The sequence below is a fragment of the Trichomycterus rosablanca genome, chromosome 16 (genome assembly GCF_030014385.1).
Source record: "Trichomycterus rosablanca isolate fTriRos1 chromosome 16, fTriRos1.hap1, whole genome shotgun sequence".
Classification (NCBI taxonomy): domain Eukaryota; kingdom Metazoa; phylum Chordata; class Actinopteri; order Siluriformes; family Trichomycteridae; genus Trichomycterus; species Trichomycterus rosablanca.
Window position 1 is genome coordinate 27,566,271 of NC_086003.1, and position 12,649 is coordinate 27,578,919.

At 43.0% G+C, this 12,649-nt stretch overlaps 1 protein-coding gene across 1 annotated transcript in view; it reads left to right on the forward strand.

Moving 5' to 3' along the window:
* The first annotated feature begins 743 nt into the window (after nucleotides 1-743).
* The window catches only part of capn5b (calpain 5b), a 44,397-nt gene continuing 32,491 nt past the window's right edge, over nucleotides 744-12,649 (forward strand). The window contains exon 1 of the mRNA XM_063011511.1: nucleotides 744-831. The gene's annotated coding sequence lies outside the window, so the exon portion shown is untranslated. The remainder of the gene's footprint in view (nucleotides 832-12,649) is intronic.

Consider the following 12,649-nt stretch of genomic DNA (forward strand, 5'->3'; position numbering starts at 1 on the left):
CGCCCACTCACTCACTTACTCACTCACTCTCACACTAACTCACCCACTCACTCACCCACTCACTTACCCACTCACTTACTTACTCACTCACTCCTCTGTCATCCACTCACTCAATCACTTATTTATTCATTTACTCACTCACTCATCCACTCACACACTCATCCACTCACACACTCACTCACTAATTTATTCATTTACTCACTCATTTAGTAATTAAATCACTCACTCACTCACTCATCCACTGTTTCACTCACTCACTTACTTACTCACTCCTCTGTTATCCACTCACTCACTTATTTATTCATTAACTAATTAAATTATTAAATTATTAATTAAATCACTCACTCATCCATTTACACACTTACTCACTCACTTATGTATTAATTTACTCCTTCACTTACACACTCACTCACTCACCCCCTCCTCACACACACACACACACACACACACACACACACACACACACACACACATTATCAGACCAATTTAAAGTACCCAGTAGATCTTTTTCATGTTGGAAGGACAGAAAAGCATTCTATTGTTTTGCATTTTTACGCAAGATGGACCAGCGGTGAGTCCACTGCTGAAATGAGTTTTATACCCACGCACACGTACCTGAGTGGGATGGAAACGTGCACGCGCGTGTGTGCGCGTTCGCGTTCATTTCCGCCGCACATGCTCAGATGCGGAGTGGGGGGGAGAGAGGAGAGGCAGCGGGAGCGCGCACGCACGAGCACGAGCACGGAGGAGGTTCGGGTCGCGGCTGAATCCCCCTCCGGAGGAGAGAAGCGAGAAGAGAAGACGTCGCGGAGGGAGCGGAGCGGTGCTCAGGTACAGCATCACTCACTGCACGGGCCATGCGCGTTTATATGATGGGATTTAAACCAATACAGTCCGGTTTGATTTATTTCAGGCTTAAACAGCTACAGTGCACCGGCTTGTTCTGCGATTTGTGTTTGTTATGATGCACCGGGAAGTAAATCTGTGTTTGGACCTGACAGAAGGACCACTGATGGGTCACTAACGACCCCCCGTGTGCATTTTGCACAAGCTTTTGCACTGTAAATGTGTGTTTTGCAGCTTCTCATCTGAACCTAACCTGGTATGCACCACCGGCTGTGTGAATCAAGGCAAACAGAATATTGTCCCAATGCTTAGCTCAATTTAAAGATAGATACTTTAATAATTAAGGAATTTCCTTCGGGATTAATAAAGTATCTATCTATCTATCTATCTATCTATCTATCTATCTATCTATCTATCTATCTATCTATCTATCTATCTATCTATCTATCTATCTATCTATCTATCTATCTATCTATCTAAATACTTGTATTTCAGAAATGCATGCAATTTATTGATTGATCTGTTACTGTAATCTATACTAGGGCAGTGGTAGCTTAGTGGTTAAGATGCTGGACTAGTGATCATAATGTTGCCTGTTCAAGCCCCACCACCACCACCACTGTTGGGCCCCTGAGCAAGGTCCTTAACCCTCAATTGCTCAAAGTGTAGTCATGATTGTAAGTTGCTTTGGATAAAAGCGTCTGCTAAATGCTGAAAATGTAAATGTATACTGTATTTCTGCCGTGCATGAGCAAAGTCACATTTTAAATGCATTTAAATGTATTTAGAAAGCTTTGGGTATCTGGACATCATGCCAGTATATAATGTTGTAGTGTCTGGAATGCATGTAAGTATAAAGTGTATTTCAGATATAAAGTTGTATACAGTGACATTATATTCAGAAACACTGCTTATTGTAACCTGTTTTTCCAACAAAAGACTTTTTTTACTACTCTTTTTTCCTTATTATGGCTGTAAATGCGTATTTTATGTTTTACTACAAATGTTATTTGCCTGTTTGTGCTGCTTTAACATTTATTGTAGGCAACGTACTGTAAGTGCTTGTAATAAAAACTCAGTGGTTTTAGCGCCCTCTGGTGGCTGTGCGGCTCTAAGCAGATTCTTTTTATTATTTATTTATTAGCATTTTTAACGTCGTGTTTTACACTTTAGTCACATTCATGACATTCATTAGTTCATGTTTTTAAAGTCAAACACAGTCATGGGCAATTTCGTATCTCCGATTTACCTCGTTACCAAGTCTTTGGACTGTGGGAGGAAACCAGAGCTCCCGGAGGAAACCCATGCAGACACGGGGAGAACATGCAAACTCCACACAGAAAGGGAATAGAACCCAGGACCTTCTTGCTGTGAGGCGACAGTGCTACCCTCTGAGCCACTGCCTACAGTAGGATAAAACCAAAGGAACTACTGCTCGTATCTTAATTCATTTATTAATTCATTCATTCATTGTCTGTTTTACCACCGCTTCATCCTGGTCAGGGTCATGGTGGGTACAATACACTTGGTGAAAGGTATGAAACACAGGTTGTCAGTCAAGCACAGGGCAAACACACACACACACACACTTGAGGCAATTGTTATTTTTTTCAATGCATTTTCTCCACATTTTACTCCTGATTTAGCACACTCAATTTTGTCTTCCGCTGCTGAGGGATACCCGATTGCATCCGAGGAGAGCACGTCGCTGTACACGCCTCTTCCGACACGTGCACAGCCCACCTCTTCCGCCAATCAGGGTCCCTACACAGCGTATGAAGACCCACCCACCCACAGATAGTCCGGTCCCCACCCTGCAGATACGGTGGCCAATTACTATCTCCTGCAGGCACTGCCAATTATGCCCGCTAGATGGCGCCCAGCCGACCGGTGGCAACTGGACTGGTGCTAGCGGAATATCCCGCTGCACCACCTGGCCCGCCTGCACAGTTTTAGTATCTCCAATTAACCTGACTGCATGTCTTTGGACTTGTTGAAGGAAACCGGAACACCAGTAGAACCCCCCCCCCACACACACACACACACAGAGAGAACATGCAAACTCCACACAGAAAAGACTCGACTCGCTTCTGGGGATATTCTTGCTGTAAGCACAAAATCCGAGGCTGAGGGCAGGACCCACTCTGGCCTGATGCCATCATGCCCTATGCAGTAGTATCTGCAATGCCAGGACTAGGATACCCTGAAAAGAGAATACAGGAAGGAAGAGAACAGGAGGGGGGTTTAACCAGCCATTTGGGGTGCTTTTTGCCTCTGAGCCAGCCAGTGCATCTATCTTAGTTTCTATTTTCCTTTCTCTCTTGCTCTCTTGATTCATTGCAGCTCACCCCTGCATCACCATCGTTTATTGTTGGCACTGTATTGCCGTTACAGCCCTACGGGATGCTTTGCTTTCAGGGCATATTTTCACCAGGACTCGGGCTTATGCAGTGCCATTTTGTTTCATTATGAACGCGAGATATTAAACCACATCCATTTAGCAGGCCGCTTGTGAAGTTTAATGCGAATGCTGCAGATAAGCTAGCGAGTTTCTTTTGTAGCTTAAATGCTTTAAACATTATCAGGCATCAGTCTTTTCAGTAGCGGATGTTTTCATCCTGTAGTGAGTATCTGTACCAGACGATAGCCTAAAGTATTGGACCAGGACAGGCAGGGACGGATCACGTCAACACTGGACACGGGCTCATACTGTATACTTGACAATTAAATCAATCCATTCGGCCTTTCCTGATTTAAACATGATAGGAAGTGTATAAATAACACTGTCAATTAATCCTTCAATGCTGTTTCTATATTTGTTATCCTGTTTCTTGTATCTGTATCTTGTTAGAATACACGACAGATCAGCGATTACTGAAGCAGGCCTAGCGCTTTAGTCCTAGCAGTCCTGTGTTCAAAAAATTTTTCACAGCCCCCCTTGCACATGAGTTATAATATTATTCTTATGGTTTCGGCAAGTATGATAAAAGATCAAGTCTTCAAACAAATGTTTATTAGCCCTGTTTGCTCATGGGAAATTAGATGAATCCATAATGAAGGTTTATACAGTGGTACCTTGTAACTCGACGTCCCCTAAACTCAAATATTAGATGCCCTGCGTTGAGAAATTTGTACCCTTAAATTCGAAATGTGTGCGACCGGACAGCTTGAGCGGTAAAACATGCGGAAAAAAAAGTGTGAATATGAGACAAATCTGCATTTGTGTGGAATAAGCATCAGATCCAGGGTTACAGCTCCACGTGTATCTGTGTTTATCTGGATTTTCCTCCCTGTTTCACTTTTAAACTTGTGTTAGAGCTCCAGCTTCTGAGAAATTGTGAGAATCAGAATCAGCTTCTTCCAGAGTCTAAAAATGCTTCTGGTTCAAAATAAAGCTTAACGTGGTTTAGTGTAGTAAAAGAAGGAGACAGGAGAAATAAACTTCTCCTCATTATTACTCCTTATAAGTTCTCTCTCACTCGTTGTTTTAGTACAATAAGTCACGTTAAGCTTTGTGCACCCGGCACAGAAAATAACAACACAGCAGCGCAAAAGCGGTTCTCACGTGAATGTGCCGGTACTTAACTCGTTAAGGAATCCGGTTTTCCATGATCAAGCATCTCCACCATTAAGAAGCATAAGGAAACAATAAAGAAGTAAAGCTAAAGTTCAGGTTTATTAGATTATATTTGTGTTATTTTCAGTGTATAAGTGTCAAAAACAACCCCATTATTTTACATGAGCCTAAAATATATGCAGTTCAACTGGACGCATTAACAGGTTTCCCCAAACATCCTTATGGGAAAAAGTTCCTTGAAACTCAACGCCACTCCCAGAACCAATTGACATTGACCGCTGTACCTCGGTATTTTCAGATTGGGTTGATGTTGTGGTTTTACTGCTAGTGCTTGAAGAGCTTGTCTAACTGGTGGTTGGAGCTTCCTCACCTGGGTTTACTTCACCAAGATCTACATCCCCAACTGAATCAGAATTATTTGTGGTGTTTTTGTATTTGTGTTGACCTTTGCGATTCTGAGGTGGACAAATCAAATATTTGTCCACTCTCAAAGCCCAGTAAAGGCTAAAGGTGTATGACGTAACAAGAGATGCTATTAGCCTATTGATTTTCCTGTCTCATCATATGTGATTATTTTTACTCTTCTTAATAATGTGTAACAGGACCCCCCAGGTTGAGAACCCCTGGTATAAAGAACCTTTAGCTGACCCTCTGTGAGTTTAGTGCTGGTTGATGGATAGAGAACGTACAGAGTTTATGCATGTAAAGAAACGTTTGACTGATATCACGAGGCAGTCACGAGAGGACGACCGACACCATCTGTCATGCTGGCTCATGATCACACTGTTTTTATTTCTCCAGCTTTTTACAGGCAGAAGTGCAACAGTATCGACACTATTTCAGTCCTGCTCACACTGAACCCCGAATAATTATCCTCTGTCCATAAAGTAAACCAGAGATTCAGACTAAACCAAGTCTTCTATTAATTTAGACGTAGTTAATTCCCTCCTCCTCATTATGTAGGTTATTTATTCTATCATTGATGGGTCGCGATGGGTCGGATTTACTGGGAGAAAGATAGAAAACACCCCCAGACAGGTTGCAAGCCCATCAAAGGGCAAACACACACACACACACACACACACACAGAGGGAGAGCAATTAGGGCAATTGTAATTACTCTAGTAAAAGGATAGTAGCCTTTATTTGTCATATATACATATACACGTGTACAGTACAATGAAATTCTTTCTTCGCGTATCCTAGCTTGTTTGGACGCTGGGGTCAGAGCGCAGGGTCAGCCATCGTACGGCGCCCCTGGAGCAGAGAGTGTTGCTCAAGGGCCCAACAGTGGCAGCACGGCAGAGCTGGGATTCAAACTCTCAACCTTTCAGCTGATAGCCCAAAGCTCTACCCACTAGGCTACCACTGTCCCTAAAGTCAGTGTGGCCCGTATGAGGGCCTATATGACCTAACTGCATGTCTTTGGCTGTGAGCTCCCAGAGAAAACCCAGACACAGGATGAACACACATACTCAACACAAAAAGGCTTCACCTGGGAATCAAACCCGAGACCTTATGGCTTCGAGGCGACAGTGCTACCCACTGAGCCACCGTGCCACCCCACTATGTAGGTCTGTGGTTCCCAAACCTTCCTCTGTGTTCAGTGTAGCACAGCATTCTTTTTCTTGTTGTTCCTCAGCCTTTGTCCCGTTTTTCGATTACGGGGTCGGCATTTCCGTCTTCTTCCCGTTAGGGGTCGCCGGCGGGATTTGGCACAGTTTTCACGCCGGATGCCCTTCCTGACACAACCCTCCCTATTCATCCGGGCTTGGGACCGGCACTACAATGCACTGGTTTGTGCATCTAGCGGCTCGGTATCTATAGGCCACCCTAAAACAGGGTAACACAGCATTGATCTCATGATTAATGATGTATTGTAATGATTGTATAGATATCGAGTGTATTTTTAATAACCACAACAACAACAATAATAATAATAATAATTATAATGATTCATAATAACCAGGGTCATGGTGGGTGCAGGCTCACTGAGAACAATGAACATAGGGCAGGAATACACCATCTGGGTCATTCCTGGGATTCGGTGCCTTTTGGAACTTAAAACTTAAAAATGAAACACTGTTTTAATTTGTTTTTCATGTTTTATTATAAAAAGGACGTGTTATACTTTTCCAGACTAATACTGGTCAAGCTCAATTACACATGCACCTCATATACACTGTGACATCCAGCCTGTTACGTATAAGGTTGTAACAAGGTGGACCATAACGGTGGACATTCTGACATAAAATCAGCCATTAGCTAGCGAGTGAGCAAAACCATGCTAACATAAAAGTGAATTCCGACAAAGAATTCTCAGCTTTTTAGTGTGATAATTTTTAAAATGATCAAATCGTTTTTGCTTTTTCTCATATATCCCATAACAGGGTGGACATGTTATGGTTGACCATATAAGACTTTTAGGATAAAATGTGGAAAAAACAACATTAAAATGAGGAGTTTAATAAGCCGCTCATCTTCCACAGTTGTTTTCCCTCCAAAAAGATCATGTGAGCTCCAGGAAATGATGTCAGTATGTAAAACAGTTCTTCATTATAAGAGACAGTAGTAAGAAATAACAGGGTGGACGGCAACCTGAGGGACGTGTGAAAAACCCTCATAATCAGCAATAAAATTAAACTCATGAAGAAATAAAATCCAAGGTTTAGAGGGACTTAATCAAAGCTTTTAAACAGTATTGAAAGAGTAAGAAATTTTCATGATTAAACCTCATATATCATCACTAAATCAGAATGTACAGCACTGGGGATCATGGGAAAACCTCTGCTATCTAACAGATAAAAACATTATGTATACAGTCATTTTATTTACATTGTGTTTAGTATTTGAAAAGTGTTAATTATTTCAGTAAGATGTTTAGAAATTGATTAAAATGTATTTAATAAATACAATGATCAGTACTGGGGACACAAAAGGCACCGAATTGTAGGAACGACCCATCTACAGCTTTTTAAATGATTTCCTGGATGTTCCTGTATGTTGTTTGGAGGAAAGTTCTCCGGCAGGCCAGACTGACTAGATTCAAAACTCTCTCTCTCTCTCGCTATGGTTTATGATGGTCAGATTCAAAATGAGCGAGACTGTTATTCTACATGGCTGATGAAATTAAGACTGGCTTTGTTGACCTGGCTAACCTACTGGGTGTTGGATGACTTGGAGAATGAAAACACTGTGTACATGTTAGTAAAGACCTGTGTAATAAATACTCTGGTTTTTGGCTGATTTTTGATTGTATGAAATTATTTATTCATTGTCTGTTTCATTGGGCGAATCTCTCTCTCTCTCTCTCTCTTTTTCTCTCTCTTCGGGCAGTAGCACCACCCAGGTCTTTCTTGCTATGAGGCGACAGTGCACCACCATGCCACCCCATCCCCAACCTGACATTGTTAATCATGTCTGTATGTAGACGCCCGACTGGCCGATAGCCCCGCTGGGGATTTAAACCCCGGATCCCAGTGTTAGTGGCCTGGTGTAATTTATTGCTGCTGCGCCACCCGAGCGCAGATATAATGTGATAATGTTTTCCATTTATTTTCTCAAGACTTTTTCTATGTTTTTTTCCCATTAAATCCCTATTTAGGATAGCTGCTGTTTTTTTCAGTTCCATAATGCAGTTTTGCTGCTCTCCACCCCCTAAAAAACTCAAGCTGCAGAAAAAAATTTAAGCTTATTCTTGTTTAGTGTTCTGATAGCAAAAAACCCCCATTATTTTTGCACGTTGTGATAAATACGCTTTAAAATATTCGTGCTCCGTCAGGAACATTGACTTAGAACTGTGAATACAATTTTGAATATATTAAATATCGAATATTTAAGTGCATATTTAGGAGGCAGCAAATTTATATGGAAATTTTAAAGCTCATATTTATTTTATTGCTGATAAAACAAATCCTCTTATTTGACTATTTTTGATAGTAAAAAAAATCAAATGGCTCAGTCTCAGGAGGATCCGTGACTCAACACTGACTAACGCTGAATGATTAAAGGAATAAGTGACGATAACATATTTAATAGATGATTTCACCCAAAGCAGCGAAACATTTGGCAGGACACAAAACAAGTCCCATCATACACTGCTAGTGTGGCCACCTCATTGTGCGGCAAGAAGGTCCTCGGTTCCCCAGGTGGAGCGGTCCGGGTCCTTCCTTTTAAAAATATTTTTCTTAATGCATTTTCTCCCTTTTTTTTTTCGCGTCCGATTGCCCGATTGCGTCACGCTTCCTCTCCACCAATGCCGATCCCTGCTCTGATTGAGGAGAACAAAGCTAACCCACGCCCCCTCCGACACGTGGGCAGCAGCCGTATGCATCTTGTCACCTACACTTTGACGAGTGCAGTGCAGCACAGCGCTATGTATGAAGGGACACACCCTGATAGCACTCTTTTCTCATCTCTGTGCAGGTGCCATCAATCAGCCAGCAGAGGTTGTAATTACATTAGTTATGAGAGAGAGACCCTATCAAGCTTTAATATCCCACCCAAATCGTTGTTCATGTTGCTGCTCAGCCCAGCCAGCAGGCAGAGCTGAGACTCGATACGATGTTTCAAGATCCCAGCTCTGGTTCCTGTGTGTTTTTACTGCTGCGCCACCTGAACGCTCGTGTCCGGGTCCTTTCTGTGTGGAGTTTGCATGTTCTCCTCGTGTCTGCGTGGGTTTCCTCTGGGAGCTCCGGTTTCCTCCATCCAAAGACATGCAAGTGAGGTGAATTGGAGACGAAATTGTCCATGACTGTGTTTGACATCTTGTGTAATGAGTAACTACTGTTTCTGTCAGGAATGTAACCAAAGTGTGTGAAACATTACATTAAAATCCTAATAAATTAATAAATAAATAAACTAAAGCTGTTTCTGTCATGGTCCGCTTAAATAGATAACAGCTCTAATGCTCAGTGCAGCTCCTTCCAACTAAAATCAAGTGTCGAAGAATGTACCATTAGTCCAGCAGCAGTGGACAGAGAAGTAAAGTTATGATTAATCAGACCGGAGTTCTGGGACTAGAGACGATGAATAATTCACTGCAGCTTCAGCAGTAGCACACAAAACCATGGAAGAGACGTGAGTGACAGAGCGGCCCTGCGCTCCCGACACCTCATCTAAAATACGAGAATAAGAGAGCGGTCTCCTCAGAATTACCAGAATTCATCAGACCTTCCTCTGAGCTCTGAAATGGCACTCGGCTCATCCTCACATCCACCAGATCCAATTAGTTTATAACCGTAATAGCAGGAAACGACTTTTTTCTTTTAAAAATTGTGGATGAATAGAGGTGCAGGTACAGGGTGTCGTGTTTTTGGCTGACCCGCGGTTTAAGAGCAGGAACAGAGCGTGAAGAACAGCGCAGAGCTGGCAGTACCCGGCGTGTTCAGGCACCGGCCCGTTACACGGCCTGATTCTGATTCTGCTTCTGCTCGACTGCGAGAGATAAACGACTAACGAGATTAATCCGCCGTCTCGCTTTATTCGGCGACTGTATCGTCCATCTAGCAACTGGAATCGTTGCTAGCCGCTTATTGCACGAAAAGAGATCATCAGATCAGGGAGGGCAGTCACCAAACAATAGGTCTTTTTTTTAAACAGACAGCTGGCACTGTGAGCAATGAACTACACTATAAGGACTAAAGTACAGCATTGGGACACCTGAGCATGAGCTTGTTGAATGTCCTGTTGAATGTCCTGGCTTGGTGGGTAGCACTGTTGCCTCACAGCAAGAAGGTCCTGGGTTTGATCCCCAGGCGGGGCAGTCCATGTCCTTTCTGTGTGGAGTTTGCATGCCCCCCCCCCCGTGTCTGCGTGGGTTTCCTCCGGGAGCTCCGGTTTTCTCTCACAGTACAAAGACGTGCAAGTGAGGTGAATTGGAGATACAAAATTTGTTTGATATTAAAAATTTAGTAATTAAACACCAGTAATTATCTGTCATGAGTGTAACCAAAGTGTGTAAAACATGATAAAAGAAATAGATTTTTCTTAACTTTGGAGGGAATGTGTCTGTGGGAATTTGTGCCCATACTGATGTTAGAATAGAAGAGAAGGCCTGGCTTGCAATCTAAGTTTAATTCATCCCAAAAGTTTTGAGTTGGGTTCAGTATTCACCAGCGCTGTGTGTAGTCGACTGGAGCGCCTTTGCACACAACTAGTCAAATCATGTCTTTATAAAGCTTGCGTTGTGCTCAGGGACATATTCATGCTGAAAGAGAAAGGGGGATTCCCCAAACTGTTGCCACCATGTTTTTTTTTTCTATTTTATTTATGCATTTTCTCCTATATTCTCCCTATTTAGCGTAGTCAGTTTGTCTTTCGCTGCTGGTGGATCCCTGATTGCATTTGAGGAGGGAATGTTGCTGCTCACGCCTCATCCGAAACGTGCGCTGTCCTTAGCGGACCCGTTCTTTTCGCCCATGCATTCTGCACTGGTGCCTCTATCTTCTAACCAGGGTCCTTGCACAGCGTTTGAAGACCCCACCCCCATAGTCCGGACATCCCACACTAGCAGATACGGCGCCCAGCGGACCGGTGGCAACGCCGAGTTTCGAACCGAGGAGTTTTGAATCTCGGCACTGGTGTGCTAGCGGAATATCCTGCTGTGCCACCTGGGCGCCCTTATATAATTTTTATGCACTGATAGCAATAGATGTGACTGAAACAACTACGTTTAAACATTAGGAGATGTGTCCACATACTTTTGGCCATATAGTGTATCACAGACTGGTGTTGTTCCTTATGTTTTAAGAAATGGAGCTGCTTGGGACTTATTTTATTTACTGCCATGAGGCTGGGCGCATAATGCCACTTACCCAAGTGTTTAAACGCTTCATGTGATACATGAGAAATCTGATTTTTGCTGGATGTTCCACTGAGCAGCGAGCTTAAAAACAACACGCGGTAGTAAAAGTTTTGACTGGCAGTTTTGACAGTGTCTTCACAGTTTTATATTTTAGTTTAAATTAAGAATGCTTTGCAACCGCTGTCATTTCGAGAAGTGAGAAGAAAATGCAATAAAGGAAGCGGGTTCATGAGCATTTATTATTTTGCCAATCACAGTGTGAATGAAATCTTATTAAAGAGCTACGAGGCCACGACAAGCGATTCCAGAATTAGTAAACGTAGGCGTGCTGTCTAAATGCAAACCCAGTATCACCGTTTCAGGTTGCCACTGCTGGGCCCTTAAGCAAGGCCCTCCACCCTCCACTTACCATATAGAAGCACGTTGTAGTTCTACAATTACTGACTGTAGTACATCTGTTTCTCTACATGCTTTGTTAGCCCCCTTTCATGTTGTTCTTCAGTGATCAGGACCCCCACAGGACCACCACAGAGCAGGTATTATTTAGGTGGTGGATCATTCTCAGTACTGCAGTGACACTGACATGGTGGTGGTGTGTTAGTGTGTGTTGTGCTGGTATGAGTGGATCAGACACAGCAGCGCTGCTGGAGTTTTTAAATACCGTGTCCACTCACTGTCCACTCTATTAGCCACTCCTACCTGGTTGGTCCACCTTGTAGATGTAAAGTCAGAGACGATCGCTCATCTATTGCTGCTGTTTATGTCGGTCATCTTTTAGACCTTCATCAGTGGTCACAGGACGCTGCCCACGGGGCGCTGTTGGCTGGATATTTTTGGTTGGTGGACTATTCTCAGTCCAGCAGTGACAGTGAGGTGTTTAAAAACTCCAGCAGCGCTGCTGGGTCTGATCCACTCATACCAGCACAACACACACTAACACACCACCACCATGTCAGTGTCACTGCAGTGCTGAGAATGATCTACCACCTAAATAATACCTGCTCTGTGGTGGTCCTGTGGGGGTCCTGACCATTGAAGAACAGCATGAAAGGGAGCTAACAAAGCATGCAGAGAAACAGATGGACTACAGTCAGTTATTGTAGAACTACAAAATGATTCTATATGGTAAGTGGAGCTGATAAAATAGACAGTGAGTGTAGAAACAAGGAGGTGGTTTTAATGTTATGGCTGATCGGTGTATACAGTCCATTGGTGTGATTGTTTTTGATTTCTTCTCTGATGTAGTATTAGGTTGTGTATCAGCGGACCGGTCTGCTGTCATCACAGTTGTGTTTATTGTTCTGGACTGCGGACTAACGTTGGTACTGACGTTAGTATTTTCACCACATTAACAGCATTCGCGTGGATAGCAAAAGAGAGTCGCAGTGCCTTGATTAAACTGGAACTGGAATGATTTTTCAC